The sequence below is a fragment of the Peromyscus eremicus genome, chromosome 10 (assembly GCF_949786415.1).
Source record: "Peromyscus eremicus chromosome 10, PerEre_H2_v1, whole genome shotgun sequence".
NCBI classification, from domain to species: Eukaryota; Metazoa; Chordata; class Mammalia; order Rodentia; family Cricetidae; genus Peromyscus; species Peromyscus eremicus.
In genome coordinates this window covers 82,015,456-82,032,822 of record NC_081426.1, presented here as the reverse complement: position 1 = coordinate 82,032,822, position 17,367 = coordinate 82,015,456, and positions in this window count along the sequence as shown.

Below are 17,367 nucleotides of genomic sequence, written 5' to 3'. Positions count from 1 at the left end.
GCCCTCTCCATGTGGGTGACAGTTGTGTAGCCTGGTCTATGTGTGAGGTCCTAGTAGTGGGATCAGAATCTGTCCCTGGTGCATGAGCTGGCTTTTTGGAACCTATTCCCTTTGGTGGGATGCCTTGCTCAGCCTTAACACAGAGAGAAAAGGGTTGGTCCTGCCTCAACTTGATATGTCATTGTTTGGTCGACTCTCATGGGAGGCCTTACCCTTTCTGAAGAGTGGATGGGAGGAGGGTAGAAAGGAGGTGGAGGAGAGAATGAGAGGAGAGGAGAGGAGAGAAGTGGTTGGTATGTAAAATAAATTTAAAAATTTAATTAAAAAAATTTATCTTCTGTATTTACCACTCTAAATCTAGTGATTAGAAGATTGTAAGCATTCAATAAAACAATTGCTAACAAAAGTATTGGATGCTTTAGTGTCTCACGCCATATTTAATAAATATTATATAAATATTTATTGAATGAAAGAATGATCAAACACTTCTAAGATATGACAGTACATACTGATGCCTCTGGAAAAATTACTATTTCATTTTATTCCTGTTGTTTTTAGAGTACTGGAGTGTGTGTGTGTGTATGATTGAGTTCCACCAATTACCCCTAAGAGTATTCATATTAATGTAACTTTATGGGCCTTCCCACTGTGGTTACATCTGTATCTCCTATCATTCTCCTGTGAATTAATTATAGGACCATGAAAGGATTTAGGGTAAACTTTTGGAGAAGCTTGTCTACATGGCCTTGGCTCTAACACAAATAGGGATTTGAAATGGGATTTTCTATTTTATTTTGTTTGTAAAAATGCTTTTAATTGTTTTTTTTCTTTTCCTTGCTGTCATGTTAATGTTAGAAGTTCATCATGTTGACCCAAAATTTATTACAGAAAATACTTCTGCCTTTTACCAACAAAGCTCATTGAATCAGGATTATACGTTCTCTTTAAGAGATGGTAAATGGAGCGTGGTTGGGCTCGTGGAGTTGGAAGGCTCTGGCAGAGCCATCCTGGCTGTTCCAATATACTCAGTAGAAAAACCACAGCTCTCAGAGCTTTCTGCCTCTAATCTGCTCTTTTCTCTTCTCCCTTTTTTCAGCCTCGTGACTTTCACTGCGTTATGGTGACACACCTTCTGCCTGTGCCAGCCTTTTGTCACTGTGCCCATGTGCAGAAGCACAGCCCTTTGATGCCAGCTATTCTGTGATTCCAAGTCTGTGAACTTGGTGCACTCACCTACGGCCACACCTTCCCTGGCAAAGCTGAGGTCCTAGGCTGTGAGCAAAGACGGAAGCTGAAACCTGCTTAGAGGAGGGCATGTCACCCTGCCTTAAAAACCTGTTAACAGCTTAAGGGGAATTGCAGAACACTTCGGTTGGCAAAGTAAAGAAACCAACCTAAGCTGCCAAGTTGCCCAGCATTAGAGGAGTCTTAATTATATGTGTGTGTGTATATATATATATATACACACACACATACATATATATATATATATATATATATATATATAATTATAAAGCTCCATCTTTCCACTACACTTCTCACCACCCCTCCCCCAACTCCCAGAGGAAAGAATGGATCTTTTACAAGAGCTCACCCATTTCTTATCATCCATATAATTAATGTTAAAAATCAATATCAGGAAATGTGAATGCACAAACGTGGCTCAAGCCTGAGAGTGATGTGGTGATATTGTGTTCCCCAAAATGTTGTGCACCCTAATAAACTTATCTGGGCTCAGAGAACAGAACAGCCACTAGATAGACATAGAGGCTAGAAAATGGTGGCACACATACCTTTAATCCTAGCATTCCAAAGGCAGAGATCTGTCTGGATCTCTGTGAGTTCAAAGTCACACTGGAAACAGCCAGGCATAGTGACACACACCTTTAATCCCAGGAAGTGATGGCAGGAAGCAGAAAGGTATTTGAGGCATGAGGACGAGGAACTAGAGCCTGGTTAAGCTTTTAGGCTTTTGAGCAGCACAGTTCAGCTGAGATTCATTCTGGATGAGGACTCAGAGGCTTCCAGTCTGAGGAAACAGGATCAGCTGAGGAATTGCGAGGTGAGGTTAGCTTGTTTTAATTCTCTGATCTTCCAGCATTCACCTCAATACCTGGCTCCAGGTTTGTTTTTATTAATAAGACCTTTTAAGATTCGTGCTACAGAGTGGCTCCTAAAAAATTAAAAATTAATAATTTTTTTAAATAGGCTTTCTGTTCCTTTCCTGGAAGTGTGAAGAAACTCAATCAAGGCTGGCCAACATCACCATCAGGGCATTTCCTAGAAAGAAACAACAGTTATGGTAAGACATTTTGGAAGGTTTCTAAATAAACAGGCTAGAATAATTTCCCACATTAGTTCTGTATCCCTGTTCCAGCTCCAAATGTTTTGGAGAGACAGGGTAGGGCTAATTCTTCAAAATGACCCAGCATTATTCCTCCAGTCTAAACTTTTCTGACACAACTTTCATCTAAAACAAGAATTTCCAGGTGTTACCAAGTGCTGTGTAATATTAAAACTCTAAGAGCCAGGCTTTCCTAAATACACAGAGAAAACCAGGAACAAGAACCTTTGTCTGTATGTGAAAACTGCATGCCCTCCTTGCTGCAGAGAAGTTACTGTGCAATAGAAGACAGTGTGGAGGTGGGGGACCTTTTGCACAGGGAAGGAAGAGGATGTATGCAGGAGGGATCCCATCCACAGGGAAGGATGAGGACATAGAATTTTTCTACAGAAGAAGAGTGTAGAGGGGAGGGATCTTGTCCACAGGAAGGGAAAGGAGTCTAGAGGTGAGGGAATCCCATCCACATCGAAGGAAGAGAGTTAGAAAACAGAGATCTAATCCATAGGGGATGAAAAGGGTGTAGAGGTGAGGGGCCTCATCCACAGGGAAAGAAGTGGGTGGGTCCAAACAGTGATTTTAGTGTGCACTCCCAAAATTACCTATTTCCACTTTAAATCCCAGAAAGACAAGTGATAGGATTGTGGAGTCACTTAGTAAACACCAGAAAATAATGGCATTGGCTGTTGAAGCAGGGAAATGATATGACTGGTGCTTTAATCCAGGACTAGCCATCAGGTAATTATATGTATTATATGAAGGACAGGAGTAATCAGCTATTGAGATGCAGGAAATTCACTGGAAGGCTTTGCACTTATTTAAGCAAGAGATAACCAGGGCTCAGTAATAACCATTGTAACAAAAATAGGAAGCCAATGGTAAGTTTTATTCAAGTGGATGCTATTGAATTGGAGAGTAAATGAAGGTAATGTGTTTTGTTTGGAAGATAATAGTAGTTGAGATGCCATCCCAGTACTGACTAAGGTATAGCAAGAGATGGTCACAGGAGATTTAAAGTGATACAGGGGCTTCCAGAAAGACATAACAGCCCAGGTCTGAGTAAGCTTGGTAAATGCAGCAGAAGGGGCCCACTCAGAAGAAAACGAGAGAGAAACAGAAAGGATGTGTTTTCAAAGATATTATATGTTCTAAATTCTTAAAATCAGTGTACATATATTTCACACCCAGGCAATAAAATATTCAAGAAAGTTTTAAAATGAGAACAAAGGAAACAGGAAAAGTAGAAGATTCACTGAGCTAGTTCACGAGATCTGCTGAGTCCCAAGAGCAACCGGGAGGCCAGTGAGATGGCCCAGCAGCTCACAGCACTTGCCGCACACCCTGCCCAACTGATTTCGACCCCAGGAACCCAGGACACCCACATAAAAAAGCCAAACGCTGTGGTACACATGTGCAGTCCTAGTACCCCTGTGGCCAGATGGGAAACAGAGACAGGAAAGCTGCCTGGAAGCGCTGGAGGCAGGCAGGTACTCAGGGCAACCAAGTAACAAGAGAGGCCGTGTCCTCATAAGACGGGAGGCAAGAACTGGCTTCCAACAGCTGTCCTCTGACTTCTGTAAACATACTGTGGTGCATAAGTGCCCACAGTCACATTCCTGTGTACATGGTACACAGACTTAAATTTTAAAAGTAGCATAAAAGTTTAAACTAAAATTCGAAGCACAATTGTGGGACGCTATGGTGATATATAGACGAAAATGCAGGCTCCATGCGAGCTTCCAAATGTACGTTTTTACCTTCTATGACCTCTTTTTTTTTTCTCCAGCTGCAGACTCAACCCCACCTAGGCTCTAGGTCAAAGGGGGCTTGTTTCTTTCCTTCTGGAAGTGAGGAATGGATTTGTTCCTCTCACTCTTCGTAAAACTTGAAGATTGCTCGGTCTTCTTTTCGCTCCCCACCAGCAAGCATCTTTTCTATCCAACTCTATTAATTTGTGGCTCACTTTTTTTTAAAGTAATCCTTTGTCAATGTCCATGTCTCTCTTCTTCTCTCTGCCCGTGCAGTTGGAACCTGAGTCCTGTGATTTTTTTTTCACTGTCACCTCATCACTGCCTGAAAACTCACCTCCTAAGGTTTCTCAAAGCGACAAGGTCCCTCTTTCCTTTCCAACAGTGTGAAGGACGTGAGTGTGGGCAGCAGATCTGAACCCAGAAGACCAGCTTCGCTCCCCACCCACTTCCTGCAGTCGGCACTTTAACCCGCCCAGTCCTCTTGCAACCATTCCATTTCATTGGCTTCTTCTCTCCCTGTCTGAATTCCAGGATGCCACCATCAGTCGGCTGTCACCTTGGAAGATCTGACATCACTAATGAGTAGAACAACCTCATCTAGGGACAGAGATAGGCACCTGCAGCTCAGGGAGAAGGTTCTTACTTCATAACGGATCTAAGAACCGGGAAGGGACCGTTTAGACTAACGATGGCAAGTAGCACCTTCCATAAGAAAAATGTTTCAGTGTTTGGGGAATTTGGAGGTTCTGATAGTAGAAAAGATGCCAAAAGTTCTTGATGCGGACTATGTAAGTCCTTAAACCACATGTGCAACATGGCATTATGCGACACTACGTCCCAGGATTCCATCAGTGGTGCTAATTTTCAGGCAGAGTATCCTCCAACAGTGATACGGTAGGTAACCAAAAGGGGATAAGGCCACTAAGCCATGCCAGCCTCAAGACTTTCTAAGACAAAGGTTGTCAGGAACACCACCATTCATCACTCAGAAGATGCCATGTCAGGAGTGTTACACAGAAGCTTCAGTGTAGAGGCAAATACAGAGGCTGCTTCTGTGAGAAAATTAACCAAGAGAGGCTCCGAGTGTTAAATGAAATAATAGATAAAGTCTTCCCCACAGAAAGAGAGTAAGTTCACAACACATGTCACCACTTACTTTATCTATCTTTATTCATCGAGTCAATGTACAGCTAAGTAATCCTGGACACTGGGAAGAGACGCTTGGCAGAGTTGGGTCATGAAAGACTGAATTATGCAAGTGGTCATGGATTTCCATAATTTTACAAACAAAATAAATAAACATGCTACTAGAGACCATAATGGGCAAACTTGGGCCCAAAAGTCCATGTATCCACACAGTCAAAAGGTGTATATGACAGTGGTTTTTCTCATTTCTCATTCTTTACCCATGAACATACTTGCCAATTCTCACTTAAGTTATACATCTACCTAGAGACTACCAGGTGAGCATCTACCTGTATGGAGAGACACATGGATGCTTCTAACACTGACTTTGTGGCATGCTGCTGTATGGATTTTGTAGTTCTTTGTAGGAGCTTCCATGGCCCCTATCTCAGACATCTATCTAGGCAATGTTTCTCAGATAACAAGTGAACTGGAGTCCTCTGGGATCTTGGTTAACCGTGGGTTCAGACTGAGTAGGCCTTGGGTGGGGCCTGAGATTCTGTGTTCCTAACCGACTCCCGGGTGTCATAACCACAGGTTGAGTAACAAACACTGTAGTTAGCTTACAGCTTGTGTTTGGCTCCAGTTGTCAGGTTTTCTTTAACCATCCTTTCTAGTCAACCCATTTTGCTCCCACTTTAGTCTGGCCTACCCCACCCCTTTAATAGAGAGATGCTCTTGCCTTGTCCTTGTTCAGGTTTCTACTTCCATCACTTCTATCAAATCCTCTAGCTTCACGCCTATATTTTGCTACCTAGGAAACCTTGGCTGTGCCTCTATGCCACAGGCAAAGTCTCCATCTAGATAGGAAGCTTCCATCACAGTCTGCATTTCCACCTCCAAGAGGTTTTGTTGCGTGTGCTGGGCAATCTGACTAATCAGCTGGGTCCTCCCTGAGCAAGTTCAAGCAGTTCATCTCCCTGAGATGTTGTGATGGATACCTTGCTTTCTGCCTGTAACTATTCCTCCCTTGGAAGTGCTCTGGTTGCCAACCACAGTTCCATAACCTTTCCAAAGGAGCATCGTTCCTAAGAAAAGGCCATTTCCTTTCTAACAGAAAAGGTAGCTTTTCTTCACTTTTCTGTTCGGTATTTACAGAGAGGGTTGTACCTTCAAAAAGAGAAATGTATCTCACAAATGTTAATCATGCTTCCTCTGTCAAGTAATTTTGATGTTGTTGGCTAATTGTGTCCCTTCCTTCCCAAATGAATAAACTGACTGGTCACTCATAATAAATGCCTGACGATGGTTAAAAGATTCAACTTTGCCACTTTTGTACTTCACTGCCTTTTAATTATGTGAAACTATTGATATTTTGATTTTTCTACTTTTCCTTCATTTTATGAGATAATGTTGAGCACAAGAAACCCTGCTAGTGATTTTTAATAATTTTTAAGCTATGGTAGAATTTATTCGAGCAACAACTTTCTTGGAAGTGCAGTTCTGTACACAAATGGAAGATGAGATCTCTTGACAGAAGTGAGGGAGGAGGATGGTTAAATAAAACTACAAGAGGCCATCGTTTGGACTGAGCTCCAGTACGGAGCTCCAAATAGACTTTAGAACTCAAAATAGATTTAGTCAAACTATCATTCCCTGTCACCAAGTGGAACCTAAGTTGTTCTCTAACCATTCAAGAAATCTGGAGGGAGAGATAGTAGTGAGAGTCCTCAAACAAGCTAATTGATGATAATGAAGTTCCTTCATGCTTTAATTTTAAGCAACCCCCTTTAAAACAATAAATAATTGCAAGTACTCTAGTCTAATGTTATCCGATTATGTTTGTACTGTTTATTCCAAGGGAAGCAGTTTTGGAATGACCAGCCTTCTTGCTGTCTTTTGATCCTGCTTTCTTCCGTTCATCAATGTACATAAAACCAGCCCTGTCCATCCTTTCGGCTCATCCAAACCCTATTTTAAAGAAAAAACTGTTGCCTGGCTCTTAAGATTTTTAATTTTGTTGGGTTTTTGTCTCTTGCCCAAACATTCAACAGACAAGGCCCAGAGTTGGCCCTAGAGTAGATGTTACTCTAAACCTGTACGAAAGTTGGCAAACCCCCACAAAATAAATATATATATTATGTCATTTCCTCTTTACATGGATAAGCTTTTATAATATATAATATCATTTCCTCTTAACAGGGACAAGCTTTTAAACCTAAAGCTAGGCTTTCTAGCCTTGGGCTTTGATTACAGAAATGTGTTCCTTCATATTTTGGACCTGTTATTCTATGTGTGCTATATTCCTCTGGTACTCTGACTCATAAACCTTAACTATCTTATTTGCCCTATACTCAAACCTCAGTCTCCTCAGTACACTTCCATGCTCTGTTTAGTTTCTATTTTTGTGCTGGGCTATACAGAGCAGAAATCTAGACTGACAATAAAGACTATTTTGTTTTCCTTGTGTCAATAAGTAGAATCTTGTACTACCAAAAATTTCATCTCCTCATCCTTTCTTCTTAGTTTTCCAGTTGTTATTATCAAGAGAGTAAGTTCAATATTAGTTATTAACTCATATCTAGAGACAAAATTTCCATTATCAATCAGAAAAAGAGAAGTCCTAAAGGAATCTCAACCCCCAGGGCTCAGTTAACTATTAAAATTTTGACTAAATATTAATCTACTCACTAGCATTGTACCATTTCCGAACCCAAAGACGTCAAATCTAAGTAGCAGTGTTTTGCTTCTCTTTTTGCCATAACAGTTGGTATACAAGATTTATTCCATCATATCTAATAGCCTTATAAAACAGGCGATATACAAGCTGGGGAGATAGCACCGTGGTTAAGAATGTGTACTGTTCTTCTGGAGAACCAGAGTTCAATGCACAGCATCCATGTGGGTAGCTCACAACCACCTGTAACTCCATCTCCAGGGAAGCTCTAATTCTTCTGGCCCCTACCAGCACCTGCACTCAAGTGCACATACCCACATACATACACATACACAGACTTAAAAAAAAATCTAAAAAAATTTTGTTAAGAAGTCATGTGTTCCTACATGGGCCTGGGAGCCCCTAGTCACTCAGGTGTTAAAAATAAAATGTGTGGGGCTGAGGAAATAACTCAGTCTTTAACACACTCGCTGTGTAAACATAGGGAAGTAAATTCGATACCAGCAACCACAGAAAAAGTCCACAGCACCAAACTCCAACCATCCTAGCACATACATATAGTCCCAGCTCTGAGAAGGCAGAGAAACGAGGTTCCTGGGGATTTACTGGCCAGCTGGTATAGCAGAATCAATGGGCTCTAGTTCTAGTCATCGTTTCAAAAAAGTGTGGTACCGAGAGATGTGGTGGTATTGTGTTCCCCAAAATATTGTGCACCCTAATAAACATACCTGGGGTCAGAGACAGAACAGCCACAATATTAAACATAGAGAATAGGCAGTGGTAGCACACACCTTTAATCCTAGCATTCCAGAGGCAGAAATCCATCTATTCAAGGATACAACCAAGCATGGTGACTCACGTCTTTAATCCCAGGGAGTGATGGTAGAAAGGAAAGATATATAAGGTGTGAAGATCAGAAACTAGAAGCATCTGGCTGGTTAAGCATTTGGCTGATTAAGCTTTTAGGCTTTTGAGCTACATTTCAGCTGACACCCATTCTAGATGAGGACTCAGAGGCTTCCAGTCTGAGGAAACAGGATCAGCTGAGGAACTGGCAAGGTAAGGTAGCTGTGCCTTGTTCAGCTTCTCTGATCTTCCAGCATTCATCCCAGTAACTGGCCTCAGGTTTGATTTTATTAATAAGAACTTTTAAGATTCCTGCTACAGAAAGATCAAGGAAAAAAATGAGACACTGGCCCTGACTTCCACATGTATGCACCAGCTCATAGACACCCAAACATATGTATAAATACAAATAGATAGATAGATAGATAGATAGATAGATAGATAGATAGATAGATGTATCAGATTATGCCAAGAGTCCCCAGAATACCTCTGCTATATTTATTAATTCTAACTTGGGTGACTCTCAGGAATTTTCCTTTGGAAAAGAGTAGATAATTTAATCTGTGACTTTCTCTACAGACTCACTCCGTTTTTGTAAAGTTCTCTTCTGCGTGGAAATAACCAAACTCGGTCTGTGCCCAAGTGTGAGAAGAGAGCTTAAGGTCCTCAAGCCCAGTGTCTGTTTTTCAGTTAAAGCAGAGGTCAAATGATGCAAACGGATCAGGAGAGGCAAAGGCTATTTGCCAGGTCCAAGTGACCTCATCACTCATCAAGTGTCCCTATCTGAATCAGCATTCTTTGGTCTGTGCCTTTCATGGAGTTCATAGAATCCTCAAGGTAGCATTACCTCACTCACTAGAAAGAACTAATGAGAGAAATAGACATGAAGAGTGGAAAAGACAAAACTATACAGCAGATCTAAGTCTGACCAATAAAGAACAAAGTTGCTTAAAGCCCTTGCTGAGAACACACAGCCTCTTTAAAAAACATGAGAGATGAACTAAACACCCTCTCGGGCACCTGAGCACTGAACTTGTGGAGGTGGCTGACATCTTAATGAAAGAAGGACCCAGGAAAATCCTCCAGGACCTGAGCTCTAGAGCCAGCTGAGTGACATTGACTTGGGTGCTTTACTTTCTGCATTGATTATCTTTCTCCAACCAAATGCCATCTGATTAGGATTCTTCCTGGACACTTTGATTTGAAAACTACTAATCCACATGACTAGACTTTGTCCCAAGCACTGAGGTTGATGGCTTTAAAAGCCTTCATGGAATGAGTCATATGCTTGAAATGATCCTTTGAGGAACCCAATAGGCATGCTGCCAAGTCACCTAACAGGTGGGGGAGCATCAACTAAGGAAAGTGCCTGAAAATTAAGGGCTCACTGATTTCTAGAATCCCAGAATACTTTTAATTAACTAGATAAAGATTAATTACCACTAGGGATAGTGGGTTACGTGATTAATGGGTTACATGGGAAAGTCCTTAGGATCCAGTGCCCCTGAATAAGATCTTTAACAATGTCTCTTTCTCCTCTATAGGCAAGTATTACAGAGGTACAAGATGCCCTATTCTGTATAGCACACCTTCTAATATATACAGTGACTGAGTGTGGGGTTGTGTATAAATGTACATGCTATATGCATAAATAAATACTAAACTCATAAAATGCCTTCCAAGAAATAGTTTATCTGTGCATGTAATGTGACTGTTCTTCAGTTTCTCCACTTGTAACTATTTATTTCTTGACAATGCAGTGTGATGTTACTCTTTCAGACTGCAAAATGAGATCCCACAAGAACAGAAAAGGGGCTTTTTGTAAAGTTCAAAAATTCTTAGCTGGAAAGAAGATATACAGAGTCAATTGGGAAGGAAAAATAAAAACAGAGAAAGAACTGCTTGATGGACGTAGAATGTCACAGAGCCTTTGTTTGGGCCTGTTCCAACTCCTAGTCAGCCCTCCTGGTCTTTGGACTGTTAGTCTATTCCTGTGGTTTTGTATGGTGATATTTTATTTGTGCTGAAATGTGATTTTATTTGTATGTTAATAAATAAAGTTGCCTGGGGATCAGAAGTAAAAGTGAGCCATTAAGCAGAAGTCCGGCGGTGGTGGCACATGCCCTTAATCTGATCACGTGGCAGGCAGAGTCTCTGTGTGGTCAAGGACACAGCCAAGCGTGGTAACCTGAACCTTTAATCCCAATACCAACCATAGAGACCTAGAGGTCCATATAGACAGGCAGTGACGAGGAAGTCATGTGGTTGAGTTTAGAGCCAATGAGAAGGCAGAACAGAAAGGCAATAAAAAGACAAGTCACACAGGGAAAAGGTCTCTCTCTCTGGAGAAGCTATGGCAGCGAGTGGTAAGCTAAAGGCTATTCGCTAGTGCTCTGTTCTCTTGGGCTGTTAACTCTGTATTTGGCTCTGTGTTTCTTATTTAATAAGACCATTTAGAATTTTGCCTACAGATTTGCACAGAAATGTGTGTTACACTGGGAGTAGCAGATGAGGAGCTTCCTTGTTCATCAGAGTCCAGCCCGTTGTCTCCTTGGCAAATGCTCTGTATTGTATCCTCCATCAGTCTTGTGCTCAAACATGAAATACACTCATTTATCCCTTCCACTGTCTTCCAATGAGAAGAGAAATCTGCTATTTGTGTGCTCCACTAAGCTTTCCTAAATTCAACAGAAGGATTGAGCCTGTCATAAAAAGAGGTTTCATTTACCTATGAACTCCTGGAATGGGAGCCAAGTGTTGAGAAAAAAACAACAAAGTTTTTAAGCAGAAAATTTAGAAAGAATGGAGGCACACAGGATCTGTTAGACTTTTCTTAATTCTGCATTTCTTAATTCTAGTCTGTAAACTCATTGAGTGACTAATGAATGTACTTCTGGGAGTTTCTGGACCCACTGTGATTATAAACAGCAGAAAAGTCTATATTATTAGAAGAATAATTTTCTTTATTCTGAAAGGGATTTGCTATTCTAAAGATAACCACATTAAAAGGTTCAGGAAATTGTAATGATGGGAAAGCTTGGACCCAGTCACTCTTTCCTGTCTTCGGGTTCTAACCAAGTAATAAAGGGAAAATGTCACCAAATAAGAACAGGAAATTTTGCCCAAGGAGTCCTTTGTAAAGGCTAGGAACCTGACTGAATGGTGGTAGTGGGATTTGAACTGACTCATCTCAGGGCTTTTGCCTCTGCCTTCTGAGCTTCTGAAGAGAGGCCAGAGCAAATATGGATATGCATGACTCATAGTCCTACATGCTTACAAAGAAACTCATGTTCAGCCTCTCACCCAGTACCCAAGAATGAAGAGAGGTGAGGTGTGGCTGGCCCAGGTAGCCTCAACTTTCCTGGTTAGTCACCGTAGCTTTTGACAATGATGCCCCGATGAATTAGCACCTATGTCTAGTATATAGTAGGGAAGCCATTCATACTGCTTCAGAGAAAGTAATGTGGATTTGGAGTACTCTCACACTACTCCAGTGTGCCTTAGTCAGCAGTCTTCTGGTTCTCACAGCTGTGGCAGCTAAGAAGTCCAAGATTCAGGTGCTGGATGTTGTATTCTTGGTGCCAGCCCTCTCCCTGGCCTGAGAACAACCACCTTCTCCTTGTATCTGCAGCTGACAGAGAAAATATGCTGTTTCCCTCTTCGTACAAGGCCACTAATCCCATCATGAGGACTCCATTCTCATGACACCATCTAAACTCCCTACAACTTCATCATTACCCCCCTAAGGGCCTTACTTCCTAGCAGCTTCACACTGGGGTGAAAGACTTTAATGTGAAAGCATAAGGAAGTCACAAACATTAATTCTATCACAAGAGGAAGGGAGAAAAGAGAAATATTCCACTACAAAGGGACAGTCACTTGCATTTTTGGAAATGTGCTAAGAGAGTCAGCCGTCCTTGCTAACAGGAAGTGTTATGTATGCCTCTTGCCACATGCTTTCCCCTGAATCCCAAGCCTGAAAATATAACCTTTGCACTAAGCACAGGTGACGGTGACTGTCCTTTATCCTATGACCATCTTGATCTTAGGCCTCAGATAGCAGCCCTGGGGTGCTCCAGAGGACAGAACAGGAACCTGACTCCTGCGTTCCATTCCTGGATCTGCCACTGTGGCTTTCAGCAACTCTGCAAGCCCTGGGCCTCAAAAGTTTCATTCATAACAACTCATATTTAATAGAGTTGTAAGGAGTAAATAGAGTTATATACAGAAGCTGGTTAAAGCTTGTTTGACACTCAAAGTGAGCTGCCATTTGCCAAGGCCAACTTCATTCTCCTAGACATACCTTAGTTTTATAGTATATGTCACAAATGCTATTTAGAAAATCTTATTCACACTACATCCCAGAACTTCTCTTTCAAAATTATCTATAATATGTCCTAGAATTAGCTAAATAATGAGATACTCTACAGTATTAAAAGTTTTATTACGGGATGGTATTTAACAACATGGAAATCATATATACATGGATATATGCAAATGAATATATGTATAGTTGTTAAATGAAATGGTCAGGGTGATAATTATTTTAGATACAGATATCTGTTGATAAAGTATTTGAAAGTAATACACATCAAAATATAAGTGATATGCTTATTTGGTGGAACTGGCGTTGACTTTTATTTTCTTTCTCCCTAAGTTTCAGTATTTAATATTGCTGTCATTTTGATGTCTCCCAAAGGCCTGTGTGTTAAAGGCTTAATCTCCAATCCACAGCTTTATTGGGAAGTTGTGGAATCTTCAAGAGGTGAGACCTCGGATGAAGTCTTATGTCATTACATCATTCCAGATCTACATCATCTAAAGAGAGTCTGGGCCCTTCCCATCTCTCTCTTAGCATCCCTAAAGGTATCCAGGGGCTTGCTCTGTTACTCACTTGCTACTATGAGGTACTGCCTTGCTACAGAAACACGATAAGAGAGAACGATTGATAAAGACTAAAATTTGATTAGCAGATTATCTGGGGCACTTTTTGGTAGTAATGGGAAGCTAATTGACACAAACATGGGCTTCTATATGAATAATTGAAGTTATTTAATAGATGGTAATTCAAGATTGACTGCTTTAGGAAGATATTTGAAAGCTGATCCCACCCACCACAACTGTAAGCACATCACCAAACGAACCATGCCTTACTGTTTTATCCTCTAGTTTAAGTAACATTTGAGCACTTTTTTAAAGACAGGGTCTCACTATGTTGGATAGGCTTGCCTGCCACCTAGGGTTCTCCTAGGAGCCTAGGCTTCTCCAGTGGTGGTTCTGTGGGTGTGTGCCACCACATTTGGCAATGCCCACTGATTTTATTGAGTGGATGCTGGTTCAACTTCAGAAGAGATAAAGAAGGGTATTTAGTCTGATGTCTCTCCACATCTCCCAGATGCTGTCTCTGCTGTTCAATCTTTTATGAAACAGATTGAGTCATGGTTGTGGTTTAAGTGATTTTCCTGACTGAAAATCCAGAAATTCAGGTTAGTGAAGTCTACGGCTAGACATTCTCAGATATTTCTTACTTAATGTAAACAAAAGTCAACCTATAGAGGATTAGCACAGTGGAAGAATTTTGTTTCCTCTATAATAATAGAGGAATTATACTTAAATGGTGTATACTTGAGTAAATATACTTGAATACTCCGAAACACCCAACTAGAGTTATTGACTTCCCCAAATTCTCTGTTTCTGGCCAGGTTCTTCTTCTTCTTGTGGTAAGTCCTATTTCTCCCCATCTCCACTGCCATCTCCTTAGTTCTAGCTACCTTTGTCTTCTCTGTATCTGCTAAAAGAGTGGCCTCACCAGCTCTTCTCTCTGCTTCCTTCTTGTCCTCATTTTCCCCAGGGCATCATGGTACGTCAGTCAATCATGAGACACTCTACTTTTATATCAGTCTGTTCTCCATTACTCTAATCCAAAATTCTCAACATTTCCAAAGTCCCTTGGAAAGTCTTCTCTTGTCTTCCTTTCCTTCCCTCATTCTGATCATGTGGTCCATATGGGTCATACACCTTCTCACACCAGTGTTTACCGATGGCCCATGCTATGATTGTCACTCTGACCCCAGTCTCATCCCGTGTCAACTATTACTAAATGGTACCATCTCAGTGAAGCTTGCTACCCAGCTTGTCTCCGAAGGTGGATGCAAAGGGTTGAATTGACATCCTCTCAGTTCAAAATACACTACTAAAGTTGCTACATGTTTACCTTATTTAGCTGTTTCTCATTACTTTCCCATTACTTCTCTGCTCCTAACACCTTTTCTTTACAATCAGACAGCTGAAGTATTGTATTGCATTGTGACCTCGTAATGCATATTTAATTAGAACAAGTATATATGAACTGTATTAGCTTATTTCTGACCTACTTGATTCAGCACCATCTTTTGAAATGTTAATTTAAAAAATAAACCGCCCCTGTTGCCATGAACATACATACATTCTTTGCTTCTACTAGTTGTGTATTACTTTCCAATGCACCCATATGCTTTACTTTTGAATTACCTAGTGATGGGTGCATAGATTGACTTTGAACCCCAGTGATATGAACAATGCTGAAATGAACATCCTCATGGTGGTATCATTTCCAGCCTATATACCTCAGTGGTATATTCACTCTGAATAATACAGAATATTTGTTACTGAGCTGAACTTGGAAGTCACAACCTGTGCCCCAAGCCAGGTCCAGCCTTCTCTCTTCAATAAGGCAATTAAAAGCATCAAATTAAATGTGGAAAGCAGAAAAAAAGAGATTTATTCACATAAGAAAGATGGACAAGAAGATCCAGTGATGTTAATTCCTGGCTTATCCCAACAGTAGCATTGAAGGGTTCTTAGAGTCACAATCTTTGGTCAAAGTTTTGTTGCCTCCTCCTTCTCCTCTTCCTCCTCTTCCTGTCTTCTTCCTCCTCCTCTTCTTCCTCCTCTTCCTCTTTTCTTCTTCCTCTTCCTTCTTCTCCTTCTCTTCCTCCTCCTTTTTTTCATCATCATCACCTTCTCTTCCTCCCCCTCCTCTTCCCCCTCTTCCTCCTCTTCCCATCCTCCTTCCCCCTCCCCCTTCTCTTCTATCTGATGGCTATAAAGTGACATCTTATTATTGTTTTATACTTCTGATTTGTATTTCTGATTCCCAAAAGTTTGAGCATCTGTATAGACAACGACATCTTGTACAGATGAGTATGGTGTATTCACAAAAGAATACCCAGTCAAGAATGTGAGTGGAAGGAAAATCCAGCCCATGTTGTGTGTACTCTAGCTTTGGATTTAGAGTTGTCTGAAGGAGGGTGTCACCATTTCTAACCCTCACTGAAGAGACACAGAAGCTGCCATTACAGACCTGTCCACGTTGCTATCAAATTCTCAGACTCTCTTCTTTATATCCTTCCACCCTTAAGTTGGAGATCGTATATTTTATTTATGTCACTATCACTTTTTAATTTTATATATAACTCCTCTTTCCGTATATTAACTGTTCAATTCTTCTTTTTAATGGAACCTGCTGATTTTTATGTAAGTTTTAAAACAGTGAAATTCCCTTCATGCTTTTTAGATGATAGGGTTTTACTTTAATTTGTCCCCACTCTCAGTTCGCACATTGCTACCCCTCCTTACATTATTTTGCATTTAACTTTACAGTTTCACATTTTGGTACTCTCTCTCTGTGGAACCCACTTGGCGCCATCCTGGGACATAGCCACCTGCTTTCACTTTACCCCCTTTGTGAGACTTTGCTGTACGGCATTGGCTGGGCAGCCTGTTTCTTCTCTAGGCTCTCACAGGGCTTGTTTTATCTTGTGATATATTGCCTCTTGAGCTCTCTGTGCTCTGCTTCTTCCCACATAGTCAAGAGTACTCTGCTTTACAGTGTGCGCTGCAGGGTGGAGGTTGAGGGGCAGACCACATTCCTTCAGTATCTAGTTAAGTTCCTGCCATAATGGCAGCTTCAGAACAACTTACACACATTAATGTGTAAAGACATAGGAAGTCAAGGATCCTTCTTTGCTTTTGTTTATAAACATACCAGTATTTGCTGTATATTATTTTCACATGAGGATTTTAAAATTATTTTTAAGTTTGGTGCTGGCTGATCTTATGTCAACTTGACACACAGACTAGAGTTATTTAAAAGGAGGGAGCCTCAATTGAGAAAATGCCTCCATAAGATCCAGATGTAAGGCATTTTCTTAATTAGTGATTGATGGGGGAGGGCCAAGCCCATTCTGGGTGGTGCCATCCCTGGGCTGGTGGTCCTGGGTTCTATAAAAAAGCAGGCTGGTCTTGGGAAAAAAAGCAGGCTAAACAAGCCGTGGGAAGCAAGCCTGTAAGCAGCACCCCTCCATGGCTCTACATCAGCTCCTGCCTCCAGGTTCCCACCCTGTTTGAGTTTCTGTCCTGATTTCCTTCAACGATGAACAGCGATATGGAAGTATAAGCCAACTTGGTGCTTGTTGCAGCAATAGAAACCCTAATTAAGACAAGTTTCTAAAAAAAAATTCCAATTGCAATTTTATTAAATCTAAAGATTACTTGTGGGAAACAGTCTACCTCTTTATTTGTTCAAAATAATGTCTGTCCATGACTGACATTTTTTGTTTTCCTTTAATAGATGTCTAAAGTATTTC